Source organism: Heptranchias perlo, chromosome 20 (assembly GCF_035084215.1).
Source record: "Heptranchias perlo isolate sHepPer1 chromosome 20, sHepPer1.hap1, whole genome shotgun sequence".
NCBI lineage: Eukaryota > Metazoa > Chordata > Chondrichthyes > Hexanchiformes > Hexanchidae > Heptranchias > Heptranchias perlo.
In genome coordinates, this window is record NC_090344.1 from 9,246,102 (window position 1) to 9,259,959 (window position 13,858).

General features: G+C 43.9%; 3 non-coding genes across 3 annotated transcripts; 2 read left to right on the forward strand and 1 right to left on the reverse strand.

Moving 5' to 3' along the window:
- Positions 1 to 1,914: 1,914 nt before the first annotated feature.
- Positions 1,915 to 1,988, forward strand: trnat-agu (transfer RNA threonine (anticodon AGU)). The gene has a single exon. It is a non-coding gene; the product is annotated as a tRNA-Thr (tRNA).
- Positions 1,989 to 6,415: 4,427 nt separating this feature from the next.
- Positions 6,416 to 6,497, reverse strand: trnas-uga (transfer RNA serine (anticodon UGA)). Its single transcript has one exon. It is a non-coding gene; the product is annotated as a tRNA-Ser (tRNA).
- A 6,111-nt stretch (positions 6,498 to 12,608) lies between these two features.
- Positions 12,609 to 12,685, forward strand: trnan-guu (transfer RNA asparagine (anticodon GUU)). The gene has a single exon. It is a non-coding gene; the product is annotated as a tRNA-Asn (tRNA).
- The last annotated feature ends 1,173 nt before the right edge of the window (positions 12,686 to 13,858 follow it).

Sequence of the window (13,858 nt, forward strand, 5' to 3'; positions counted from 1 at the left end):
CTAATACAGTAAAGTTGAGTTCCTGATCGGGAACCGCCTCAGACAGCGCATTATTGCCCATCCCTGGGAAACAAGATACTATCGAAACTTTGACAACACATCTCAGGTCCCCCGACAAAGACACAGCTTGCCAGCTGTTCCGATATCTGGAGCCTGGACAGGGAGTTAAATGCTGGACCTTCAGCTCACTGCCCACTTTAAAAGTCTGATACTCTACCGACTGAGCTACCCAGGCTCGATACCACATAAGCTCCCATCGTACATATTCATGGGAGACCTCTGAATTATCCCTGCAGCCGTCGAACGAGGGTGAGGTCCGTTTGATAAAATTCTCAGCAACGTGTTGAGGAGAATCCTTGTTTCTGTTGAACAAGATGTAAGAAACATGGACAGTGAACTCGTGAGTTTACAATTCTTCTTGTTTGTGCCAAATGTCTTGTCATTCGTTAGCAGCAATTAAAATAGCACTTTACCCAGCGGCTCAAAAGCTGAACTTGTCCCACACGGGAGTTGGAAAAGGCATCTCGACCTTTCAGCGTTATAACATCTGTAAGCTGAATAATTTCTCCTGTACACAGTGAAACCAGGCAGCATATTTCTCTTCCAAATTTTCCCAACACGACACTTTCAACCGATGAATATCGGCTTAATGAAAAGAAGAATTGTTTTTTTGGTTCTTTAGATTTAAAGATCTCGTACCGGCCCCTTTGCCATATGAGCTGCCGCTAAAAGCCCATCTCTCCCCTTATGAACAAGTAAACTGGCACTTGCTATTGAAAGACGGTAGGCCAGAGGAACCCAAATGCCCACATGGGAAAACTAAGAAGTCGATTGTTGACCTCCATACGTTTGTCCCACAAGAGCGTATTGTAAAAACGACTGGTTGTTAACAAGATGCGTTATGGAAGATACCATTTGTACCTTGAACTCCGTTCAAAATGTTCGGAGTAAAAGGTTTGATTGTTTTCGAAGACGCTCGAACTCACAACCTGGTCATTTCTGGAGCCCATACTGCTATAAATAAGTAACGCACGCTTAACAATTGGGCAACACGAGAGCAGCGAACAACCGACAGCATCAGCGCTCCTGCCAAACAGCTTTATTTTCGGTCTCTCAATTATCACTTCGAGATCTTTCTCAAACAGAAGCCTCCAATCAAGATGCGCTTCGTTAAATAACAATTCCGAAATCAAGAGAGTTATGATCGATCATGACTAAAGTATGTACAATTTCCTCACCTGTTCCTTTTAATCCCTGGGGTGGAAACCATCAGCTCCTGGAGATTTGTCTATCTTTCCCCTCCTCATTTTCTCCATTGCCATCATTTTACTTGTACTGAATCCCCTTGATTTATTAACAGTTTTCCTCGTGTCTCTGGTATGTTAGCCTCATCCATTTCTGTGACGACCGATGCAAAGTAAAAATTTAGCAACTCTGCCATTTCCTGATTTTCAATTACAATATCACCTCCATCTGTCTTTAAGCGGCCCACATTACTCTCAGCCTCCCTTCTTTCTCTTAATATACTCGTAAAAACCTTGAGAGTTGTCCTCATTTTCCCTCACAAGTTTTTCTCCTTTCCCCTTTTTGCTCCTCTTACGATTTTTTTAGTTTCAGCACCACAATAAACAACACTTCGCTGTAAAGATCGGCTCAATAGTTCTCCAATGTCAGAGCGAGAATTGTCTGACGCCCTGATTTATTTAATGTCACAAATACAATCACACATAATCATCCGTGCATCAACGCACTGAAGGATACACAAAGATAAACTCAGCGAGAAATGCAGTCAGTGTCGGGATGCACAGGTGAACCGACAAGCGAAATGGACAGAGATAAAACGGCCTGAACCCCCAACAGTGAAGTGTCGCTGATAGATATTAGTGAGGAGGTGGGGACCCGAAATCATCAATTGGCGCTGTGGCTTAGTTGGTTAAAGCATCTGTCTAGTAAACAGGAGGTCTTGGGTTCAACTCCCAGCAGTGCCTTGTGCAGCTCATTACTTTTCCTAATTTATGGAATAAAGCGACAAAATAACAATCTTGTGTTCGTATTTGTTCAGGTTTCAGGAGGAAACGGATAACTGTTCAAAAACGCCCTTTCATTCCACAGACAGACCTCTCAGAGAATGTGTCTGTAACACGTTAATTTCAGGACACGTTCTTGTTTCTGGGCTCGTTGTGATCGGGGTATAATTCACGATTTGAGGTTCAAAGCCGGAAGACATCCTAATTTGGACCAAGACTTGTGATCTTGACCAGCGGGATAAACGTTTGCAAAGAGGAAAAAGAAGTCCTCTAATCGCTCGATCTGAATCTCCAGGCCCAGAGGAAATATATCCCAGGATGTTAACAGAAGCAAGGAAGGAAATAGCGGAGGCTCTGACCATCATTTTCCAATCCACCCTGGCAAAAGGTGTCGTGCAGGAGGATTTGAGGATTGCTAACGTTGTACCATTGTTGAAAAAGGGAGAAAGGGATAGATCGAGTAAATACAGGCCAGTCGGCCTAAACTCGAGCTGAAGTATGAATCGTCATTTAGAAAGGCACGGATTAATCAAGGACAGTCAGCGTGGATTTGTTAAGGGATGGTCGTTTGAATTGAATTATTTGAGGAGGTATCAAGGAGGAATGATGAGGGTATCGCGATTGATGTAGTCAACATGGATTTTAACGAGGCTTTTGACAAAGTCCTACAGGGCAGATTTGTCAAAAATGTAAAAGCCCATTGGATCCAAAGGACATTGGCAAGTTGAATCCAAAATTGGCTGAGTAGCAGGAAGCAAGCGGTTGTGATCGACGGGTGCTTTTGTGACTGGAAGGCTGTTTCGAGTGGGGTTCCATGCGGCTTCGTACTCGGTCCCTGCTTTTCATGGTACAGATCATTGATTTAGACTGAAATGTAGGGGGCATTATGAAGAAATTTGCAGATGATACAAAAATTGTTCCTGTGGTTGAGAGTGAGGAGGAAAGCTGTAGACTGCAGGAAGATATCCATAGAGCAGACAGGTGGATAGAAAAGTGGCAAATGCAGTTCAATCTGAAGAAGTGTGAGGTAATGCATTTAGTGGGGGTGGGGCAAAAAGGCAAGGGAGTATATAATAAATATTGCAATTAATTTGCCATTTACACGCCCATTCTGCAAATTTACTAACGTCTTCCTTTATTATTCGCATTTTTCTTTGTATTAACTACAGCTCGCAATTAGGTGTCCTCCCTAAATTTTGAAATTGTACTTCCGATTCCCGTGTCCAAATCATGAATGTAAATTTTGAACAAAAGTGGTCCCAGCACCGATAAATTGTGAACAACAGTGGTCGCACCACTGATAAAGTGTTAACAACAGTGGTCCCATCACTGATATATTGTGAACAACAGTTGTGCCAGCATCGATAAATTGTGAACAACCGTGGTCCCAGCACCGATAAATTGTGAACAGCAGTGGTCCCAGCACCGATAAATTGTGAACAACTGTCGTCCCAGGAATTTTGATCTTGAACTGCAGTTGAAACTTTTGCACAAAAGAAAATAACGTCCCCAAATCGTCCCACGTGAATCTCAAATGCTTTGGGAAGAAGTTCAATAGAAACAATCAGGACTTTAAAGGCACCTCAACGACCTGAACTTTCGTTGAATGAATTGTGTTAGCCATTGCATTCGACCGTGAAATCGCTCTTGACTTTCATCTCACTGAAGCAGAGTGTGGCCGCTTTGTATCTGTGAGCATGTCGGTGGCGTGTTTAGCTTTGATGTGGAGATGCCGGTGATGGACTGGGGTTGACAATTGTAAACAATTTTACAACACCAAGTTATAGTCCAGCAATTTTATTTTAAATTCACAAGCTTTCGGAGATTTTCTCCTTCCTCAGGCAAATGTTTGCCTGAGGAAGGAGAAAATCTCCGAAAGCTTGTGAATTTAAAATAAAATTGCTGGACTATAACTTGGTGTTGTAAAATTGTTTACAATTGTTTAGCTTTGATATTGATCGCTTCCAATTTGTAAAATTTCATCAATCGTCAGGAAAAAGAAACAGAGAATCGAATTGTCCCTCTAAGTGATGAACTGAAGGGATAGGTGATCCAAGCAGATCTGGAAAATGCGTGGTGCAATCGGTCAGGAGTTCCAAATCCACCCTCCAGCCACTCGGCAATTATATTGAATGAACTTTACTCTGGCCCAGTGTCGCCGCACTGAAATCGAGTATTTCTCCGGCATGTTTTTCTTCATAGTTGCTGGTTTAAGAGTGAAGACCGGCTTGTTGGATTTTCACTCCTACAAGCTTTAATCATTCATTTTTCACTGACTGTAGACAGTTGTTAGATTGGCCGCTGCAATCTCAAAGTTTAGCCCAGTGAATAATTGGTTTAGCAGGTGATCTCTTCACCTGTTCTCGGCGGTGTTATCCGTTATCGTGAAAGTTTGATTGTTCGAGCCCTTATTTTATTTTTCCTCAGGATTCATCGCCTCAAAGTTCCAGGGTTTCAACGCATGTTTTGGAATCAAGAATCATTGCCAGCTGAGCAGGGCTGATATTCTACCATTTACCCTGCGGTCGGGAATCAGGCACATGAATCATATAAAGGAATGGAACATTGGCTTCACGGTAATTACAATTCTCCTTGACAGACAAGCCCCCGAAAGGCCCGAAGGGAGGCCGCATTCGCAGCAGGAGAGCTGGTTCGCTGTGACATGGAGATTTCTGCAGTGAGTGAGACCAGACTGTTCCTATGTTCAGAGAATACATTTCACACCCTTTATTTTGGAAAAGCAAAACGGTGGGGATTTTTGTCATAGCCCGATGCCTTTCGTGTTGTAACAGATGTTCCTCGTTGCGTTACTTTCATCTTGATCGGAGAACCAGTTCGGGCGTTCCTGTGATAAACAGCGACAATTGCCAGTTAATGTTAAATTTAACAAGGACTCCACTGCGTTTTTAATCCCACTCTTAAGATGCAGTCTATAAAATGAAAAAAATTCATCACATTCAAAGCATAAAAATCTTATTAAAGTTTTGACTGTGTCTCGGTAACCACGTCAACATCGCCTTCAGTCTGAAATAGAAAGTTATCGATTGATTCATGGTGATTAAAGCAGGGATTCAACTACGAACAGGATTTAATTAGCTTCATATAATTAATTTAATAAGTTCATAACTCTTTTTAAAGTTAATTCCCTAACTGGGAATCGAAACTCGCGGCGGTGAGAGTACCGAATTCTCACCACCGGGCCATTGGGGAGCTCGCAAGATTGCGCACGAGACAAAGTGGAACTGATGATATAATTTTTTCTTTCGCTCTTTCCTGATTCATGCAGCTCTGTGTCTATTCTCAGGCCTGTTATCTCTCCTTCTTTTCAGCTTCTGACCGCGTATATTCCTGTGGCTAAATATCAGTAATATAGAACATCTCACAGCCCCGGTATATTTGCTGTTTCTCTGTGCAGTTCTGTGCAAAATCAAACTGCACGCAAATACCGACAGTGCCTCTCTCTCACTCCCCACAGAAGCAGCAGGAGATGCCACTTTAAACTGCCAGTTGCTTCAAACGATTCATGATGGACCTGCGTGGCCTTGCAGTTTTCCAAGGAGCTGCATTCAGTGCGTGAATTTTGGAAATGGAAACTTGTCCATCAGCAGCTTGTGGTCGTATTTTACCTCACTTTCCATTTCATGTACATGCCTACTTGCAATTGGTGATGTCATTGCCTGAACATCACCTCTGTCGCGATATTATTTCGAACAGAAAATGCCATTTTGTGCGAGCAGTTTGTCTGGCAGGAAAATGACTTGAGTTACAAAGGGCCAAGAAGGAAAGGCTGCGTTGCTCTGCTTGTTCGCAGCAAAGAATTTTCAGCGTTTCCTTGGGGTTTAGTGTTTAGGATTCGGCGCTTTCATCACCACGGCAAAGGTTCGATTGTCGGTCTCAACATCCGCATATTATACACTCTACCATAAGTGTACTGTACTCAAATTGCTGATTTTTTCATTGTGAGGGGAAGAAACATAAATGTGTGGACATTAATTACGAATTCATCAGCTGGGTTGCACCTTTTCTTTTCCTACCGTCTCAGTCTTTCCATCTTTACCCTTCTCTGCTGGTGTTGCAGGTTCCATCATTCTTCGCTGTTCACGATGCCTGAGAAGTCCATCAGGAGAAAACAGGCAAAGTCAAGAGACAGAGACAGGGAGAGATTAAAACATATAAATAAATTGTATAAATGTCAAGTTTTGCGAACGTGCAGAACTTAGAATGGAGCTTGGGAGAGATTCCTTCACGTGTCTTGCAATTTTGCAAGAGATCATTGGGCTCCGAGTTAAAAGCGTCGTTGGCGATGGAGCACCTCTCTGAGGGAGCGAACAAGGTCCGTTCGTTCAAGTTCATATTAATTTGAACACTGAGCAAACTTTAAAAAGGAGCGCTGCGAACAGGATTCGAACCTGTGCAGGGAAACCCCATTGGATTTCAAGTCCAACGCCTTAACCACTCGGCCATCGCAGCAGCAAATATCGATCATGCACAGCTATAAATCAGAATGCGTAGGGTTATCACCCGAGATCTGTGACACTTTGTTCTCTCAGACAGGTTTCCAACTGGAAACTTACAGCTTGTTAATGTGCTGACTTTGCTGTCTCGGTGATAGAATTCTCATTTATTACGTGAGAAACAGGGGTTCGATTTCCGGTTCGTTTAGGATTATTTTCATTCTCCATTCATACGATCGCGTGAATTGTGCGACATTCGCCCTCAGCTTCAATCTGCGCACCATTTGAGACATTTTCCATTCTCCACGTGTGTTGCGTCGAAGCTGGGTTGGAAAATCACATTGCAAGTCCAACGCCTTAATCATTGGGTCATCGCTGCTGCAAGCGACAAATCCACAACGGCTGCAGAAGAGAATGAAGAAGGTTATGACAGGAGAACTCTGAGACTGTATGTTCTTTTAGACAGGTTTCGAACTGAGCGCAGACCACCGGCTGCTGTGCGGACTTTGTTATTTCAGTGATCAAATTCTTGCTTTTTGCGCGGGAGGCCCGGGTTCGACCACCGCTCAATGGAGGAGCATTTTTCATTCTCCATTCATGTGGTCATGTGAATTCGGATACATTCACATTCAGCTTCAATTTGAACACCATCTTGTGACATTTTCCTTTCTCCATGCGTGTTGTCGTCGACAGAACCTTTACATTCTGTCCTCCATGCACTGAAATTAATACAATCCTGCCGACTGCACCGCTGACAAGACGTGAGAAGCCAATTTGTGATTTTGAACGAAAAATGGGAACACCGCAGGGCTCGTCCGGGATCTCTCACATAACAATCAGCAAATCCCCAAAGCGAGATATCATACCCGAAGACCAAAGAGCCACTGATAACAGAGGGGTGCAACCAATGCAGAATTCTGTGCCACCCACAGCCGATCGGCCACCATTCTGTCCATCCTATCACTTTTTCTATTCCGATGTACGCACATTAACTATTTCATAGCAACAATATTAGCATCTCTTGACCACATTCGTTTCGAATGTGCGAGTTGTAATATCAAGTGAGACTTTGCAGAATTAATTGCTCTGAAGCTACATTGTTGTCTGTCTCGGCATCCGCGGATGATCCACTCTCCCACAAGTATAACAGTGACTACACTTCAAAAATACTTCATTGGCTGTAAAGCGCTTTGGGAGGTCTTGATGTCGTGAAAAGCGCTTTATAAATACAAGACTTTGTTTTTATACTGGACTAAAAGTACTGATGATTTCACTATGAGGACGAAGCGACATCAATATGTGGACATTGGCTCCGAATTCATCATCTGGGTTGGTCCTTTGCTTTTCCGACCGTCTCAGTCTTTCGATCTTTACCGTTCTCTTCTGGTGTCGCAGGTTCGATGAGCTTTGGCCGTTCAAGGAAGCCTGAGAAGTCCATCAGGGGAAAACAGAGCGGGACAGAGACAGGGAGAGATAGAGAGATAAAAGTATAGAAAATAAGCCTGAATATCAAGTTAGCAGAATTTTAAATGAAGCTTGAGAGAGATGGAATCATACACTCATAGAATCGTTGCTGCACAGAAGGAGGCCATTCAGCCCATTCAGCCTGCCCCTGCTCTCTTTAAGAGCAATCCAGTTTGTCCCATTCCCCCGTTCTTTCTCTGCAGACCCGCAAATAATTTTCCTTCAAATACTTATCCAATTCCTTTTAGAAAGTCACGATTAAATCTGCTTCCACCACCCTTTCAGGAGATGCATTCCAGATTATAACTACTCGCTGATTTGAAACGTTTTTCCTCATGTCGCCTTGGGTTCTTTTGTCAACCACCGTAAATCTGTATCCTTTGGTTCTCGACCCTTCCGCCAACGGGAGCAGTTTCTGTTCAGTTACTTTATCTAAACCCGTCATGATTTTGAACACTTCTATCAAATCTCCTCTCAACCTTCCTGCCCTCAGGAGAACAACCCCAGCTTCTCCAGTCTATCCACGTAACTGAATTCCCTCATCCCTGGAACCATTCCAGTAAATCTTTTCTGCATCCTCTCTGTGGCCTTCACATCTTTCCAAAAGTGCGGTGCCCAGAATTGGACACAATACTCCAGTTGTGGATTATTGTGAAGTTTCCTTCACGCACCTTGAAATTTTGCAACAGACCATTGGGCTCCCAATTAAAAGGCTCTGCCGCGGTGGAGGATCTCTCTGAGAGAAGGAAATGCGGCCCGTTATTTCCAGTTCATATTTATTTGAGCATTGAATAAAACTGTAAACAATAGCGCCGTGAGCAGGATTCCAATGTTTCACCGAAAGACCCTGTCGAGTTTCAGATCGAACGCCTGAAGCACTCGGCCATCACAAGCAGCGAGTGCTGGTAATGCAGGGCTGTAAATCAGAATGCGCAAGGTACTCAGAGGAGATTTGTGAAATTATATGTTGTTTCAAACAGGTTTCCAACTGGACACAGAGAGCCCGATACCTTGCAAACGTTACTGTTTCACTGGTAAAATTTGCACTTACCACGCGAGGGAACAGGGTTCGTATTCCCGACCAATTTTGGAGCATATTTATTCTGCACCTCTGAGATCGCCTGAATTGGGATAAATTCACCTTCAGATTCAATCTGCACACCGCCGTGAGACATTTTACTTTCTCCATGTGTGTTGCGTGGACAAACCGGCTGCATTCTGGCCTCTGGACCTCAAACATGCTCGAGGATTAAATCAATCCTGCTTTCTGCAACGCTGAAAAGACGTGAGAAAGAAATAAGTGAATCTTCACTGGAAATAGTGAAACAGGAGGGTTCTGGGATTTGAACTGGGGACCTCTCACATATCAAACATTGAAACGCCCAAAATGAAAACCATAATCCGAGAACAAGGAGCCGTCAGTAACACAACCGGACAACCAGTCGGAAATTTCCCTGCTACCCACAACCGATCGCCCATTCATTCAGACCGCTTCTGTCCATCGAATCGTCGAATGGTTACAGCACAGAAGGAGACTATATCGGCTCATCCAGCCCGTGGCGGCTATTTATAAGAGCAATCCAATTAATCCCATTCCCAGGCCCTTCCCCGGCGCTCTGCATTTCTCTCCTTCAAATTCCTTTTTTAAGTCACGATTGAATCTGCTTCCACCACTCTTTCAAGCAGCGCATTCCAGATCATAAGTATTCGCTGCGTAATTAAGTTTGTCCTCATATCGCCTTTGGTTCTTATGCAATCACCTCAAATCTGTGTCCTCTGGTTCGCGACTATTCCGCCAATTAAAACAGCTTCTCTTTATTTACTTTATCCAAACCATTCATGACTTTGAACACTTCTATCAAATCTCCTCTGAACCTTCTCTGCTCAAAGGGGAACAACCCCAGCACGAGGCAAATGCGGTCAATTTGCTTCAATTAATGTATTTGATCATTAAACAGACCTTTAAAGACAGGCCTTGTTTTGTGTAAGTGTGAGCTGGTGATTAAAATCGCTGGTTTCAAAGTTTGGGGCGTTTCTCGATTCGAATTTTACCACGGACAGAATTTCTGCAAATATCCAATTTAACCTGTTCACAGAAAACCCGATTGCAGTGCGATGGAGCAGAGGATGTGAAAGAAGCTGAAAGTGAAAGTGCAGATATTAGTTTCATCACAGTGACTGGACACGTTTCCACAGGTAAGAACCTCTCACCTTAAGATTCTTTCCAGCAGAGTGGGACAGGTGATCAGAGTGACCGGGCTTCAGCGGCGCAATCGGTCCTTATATGAATTGCAGGCTCGGGAAATGCCGGGGTTTTTTAATTCGAGTCTCACCGAGATCAAACAATCCTTTTACTTGTGAACATTTCGACCGGAGTTGAAGGCACAATTGGTGTGTTCCAAAATTCATTTAATTATCTGAATTGCCATGTGGTTCCTCCGGTCTCCGCTGTTGCATTAGCAGATGAGATGTTTAGTATTACTGGTTTACAGGAGGGAGGATGCGGTTTTGTAGACACAAACTATGATTTTGATCCATCTTCAAATCGTGGGATTTATCTGGAGCTTTAAACCAGCGCCAGAGGCCGCTCAGCCAGGATACTTTCCATCCTACACTTCAGGAGCTAGTTTTACAGGAATTGAATTACTGCAAGCAAGAATTCTACCCCTGAAGCACCAATGCTGCCACGGCAGCAGGATGCATATGTCCAGTTAGAAACCTGTCTGAAGGAACATGCAGTCTGAGAGAGCCGGCAGTCCAGCAGATTGACTTTCGGTCTGAGCAGGTGTTGAGTCTCCTTCTTGAGTGTTTCGCCAATCCAGCTCAGAGTGGTTTAAGAATCATGAATTCGCCCTAACCCTAACCCTAACCCGAATGCAGTGTCGGGGGCAGTTTCACATCCTTGACTGACATTAATGATCCTGTTGCGGTTTTGCTGCAAAATTTCACTTCCCAGTTCCCGAACTAAAATCCAACGCCGTTTCAACTCGAATCCACAACCTTTGAATGGCTTATCAAACAAAACAAGTCGAAATCCAACACACCAGCCATTGTGCCACAGGGTCAGTTGCCAAAAAAAAACGAATAAAAAGAAAGACGTGTTTCTCCGGTCCAGGGGCAAAGCGACAAGGGATGTTATTAAAAAAAACCGTCCCCTCGAATCTGTCTTTATATATTTTTTTGTAAAGCTTCGATTTTAAAAGTTATTTAAAGCCGAAATAAATAAATTAAATTATCAGAATCGAATCCTTGATTAAAGCGTTACAACACACTCTAAGCAACTGAGTTTACCGGCCGTATTGACGGTCCATTAGACATTTCAATTAATTTCTGTACTGTACGCTAGTTGGTAGCGCTTTCTGTACTTGGACTCCTAAATCTCTCTGCTCCTCCACAGTTCCCAGTTTCTCACCATTTAGAAAACATTCTGATTTATCTTTCTTAGATTTAAATTGGATGATCTCGCTCACCCCCCATTGAACTATATTTGCCGCAGTTTTGCCCACTCACTGAATCGATCAGTTCGCACTTTTCAACTTCCTGCTTCAATCTTCATGACTTATTGCGTCACCAGAAGGCTGCGTGTTCAAATCACGGGGTAACCGTTACTTTTCGAGCTGATCAGATTCTGGATCGTTCCGGGATGAATATTGTATCTGCTTTTTCTCAATAAACAGAACCTTGCTCTGAAGTCTGCTTCCCTGGTTCTCAAATTTCAGGAAGGCGTCTCATTCCGCCCTCGACTTTTGATTTAGACCTGCGGTTGAAACTTTTGCAAAGAGGGAAAAGAAGTCCCCAAATCGCTCCACGTGAATCTTAAACGCTTTGGGAAGAAGTTCAGTGCAAACAATCAGGAATTTAAAGGCACCTCAATGACCTGCACTTTCTTGGAATGACTTTTGTTCGCCATTGCATTCGACCGTGAAATCGCTCCCGGCTTTCATCTCACTGAAGTGAAGAGTGTGACCGCGTTACATCTGTCAGAGTGGAAGTGACGAGTTTGGGGTCGGTGTGGGTCGTTTACAACTTTTGAAATCTCACCAAGCAGCAGAGAAAAAGAAGATTGGAATCAAATTGTCCCTGTCAGTGATGAATTGAAGTGAATATCGCTCCAAGCAGATCTGGACAACTCGCAGTGCAGCCGCACAGGAGTTCCAAATCCACCTTCTCGCCACTCGGCAATCGCATGAACTGAACTTTACTCTGGCCCAGTGTCGCCGCGCTGAAATCGGGTATTTCTCGGCCACACTTTTTCTTAACATCATTGTTACTGGTTTAAGAGTGAAAACTGCCGTCCGCTTCACTGAGTGCAAGAGACAACTTTGTAGACACCGAGTCGTGTCACAGACCTGCTCGTCGGATCGACTCATTTCATCTCATCTCATTTTCAGTGAACCTGAATATTACTGGAATAGAGAATGGCGAATCACAGCTCGAGAAATCAATCCTCTCGACCACGAGGGGACGGAGTCTTCCAACATACAGGTGTTTAATGGCAAGGTGAGTTTAATGTTCAGGAATAATAGAGCACAGATTTTCACTCGTGCAAACTTCACACACTTTATTTTGGAAAAGTAAACTGATAGTCGAGAGAGGTTATATTAATCGCTGCAACCTGAATTTTTAGCTCGTTCAATCAGTGGTTCAGTACTACACGTGTACTGTCTCTGTGGCGCAATCGGTTAGCGCGTTCGGCTGTTAATCTAATAAAGGTTGGTGGTTCGATCCCACCCAGAGACGGTGGGGTAACTTTTATCTTCATGGTCTCGCATTTCCTGGTTCTGATGTTTGTTTTGGCTGCAAAACAAATGCCCGGTTTCGATGGCCAGCTGAGCACGGCCGATCTTCCACCATTTAACCTGTGATTGACTTCGCGGAAATCTGAATTCTGCTTGACAGACAAGTTCCGAAGGTTGCAGGAGAGCCGCTTCACTCTGACATGGATATTTCTGCAGTGAGCGACACCAGACTGTTTCCACAATGAATGTCACTCCCTTTTATTTTGGAAACGCAAAATTGCATTCACATTCCGATGGGTTTCAGTTGATTTGTGAGAGATCATGAAAGGATCCTGCAGCGCTGCCTTGTATAATAACAACAGTTCTAAGCCGCATTTCAGTCGCGGCAACAAATCCTTCCATCCGAGTATCTGCAACCTTAAATCCGAGTATTTGCACCTTTAAATCCGAGTATTTGCACCTTTACACCGGAATATCTGTACCCGTACACCGGAGTATCTGCACCTTTAAATCCGAGTATCTGCACCCTCACACCGGAATATCTGCACCCTCACACCGGAGTATCTGCACCCTCACACCGGAGGATCTGCACCCTCACACCGGAGTATCTGCACCGTTGCACCGGAGAATCTGCGCCCTTCCAACCATTAACTCATCAGCTGTCCCCAATCATCTTTATCAGCGTCAGGAGACCTAAACAAAACCCAACAGAGCAGAAATTGGCTTTATGATTCTTCACTAATGTACGGACACATTTTTATTTACGGTGCTTCAAGGGATACGTGGGGAAAGTGGCCGCTGATACTCAGAAATTACTGCTCGTTGCTTCATCTTTTCCAGCGGGCTCGTTGGTCTAGGAGTATGATTCTCGCTTCGGGTGTGTTGTTTGAAATATGTGAGAGATCCCGGGTTCAAATCCGGACAAGCCCTCATTTTGACTCTTGAACTGCTGTTCAAACTGGCAGGGTGTGTGGAGGCATCTCAAGAATCTCACGTCTTCTGAATGCATTCTGCTCGCAATTGCAATTGACCGAGAAGCCGCTCTCGGATTTAATCTCACTGAAGCAGAATGTGGCCGCTTTTGATCTGTCAGCGTGAAAGTGACGAGGTTGTGGTTGATAACCGCGGGCACACCTGTCCGGATATTGGTATGCAGAATGTACAAAATGTTGTC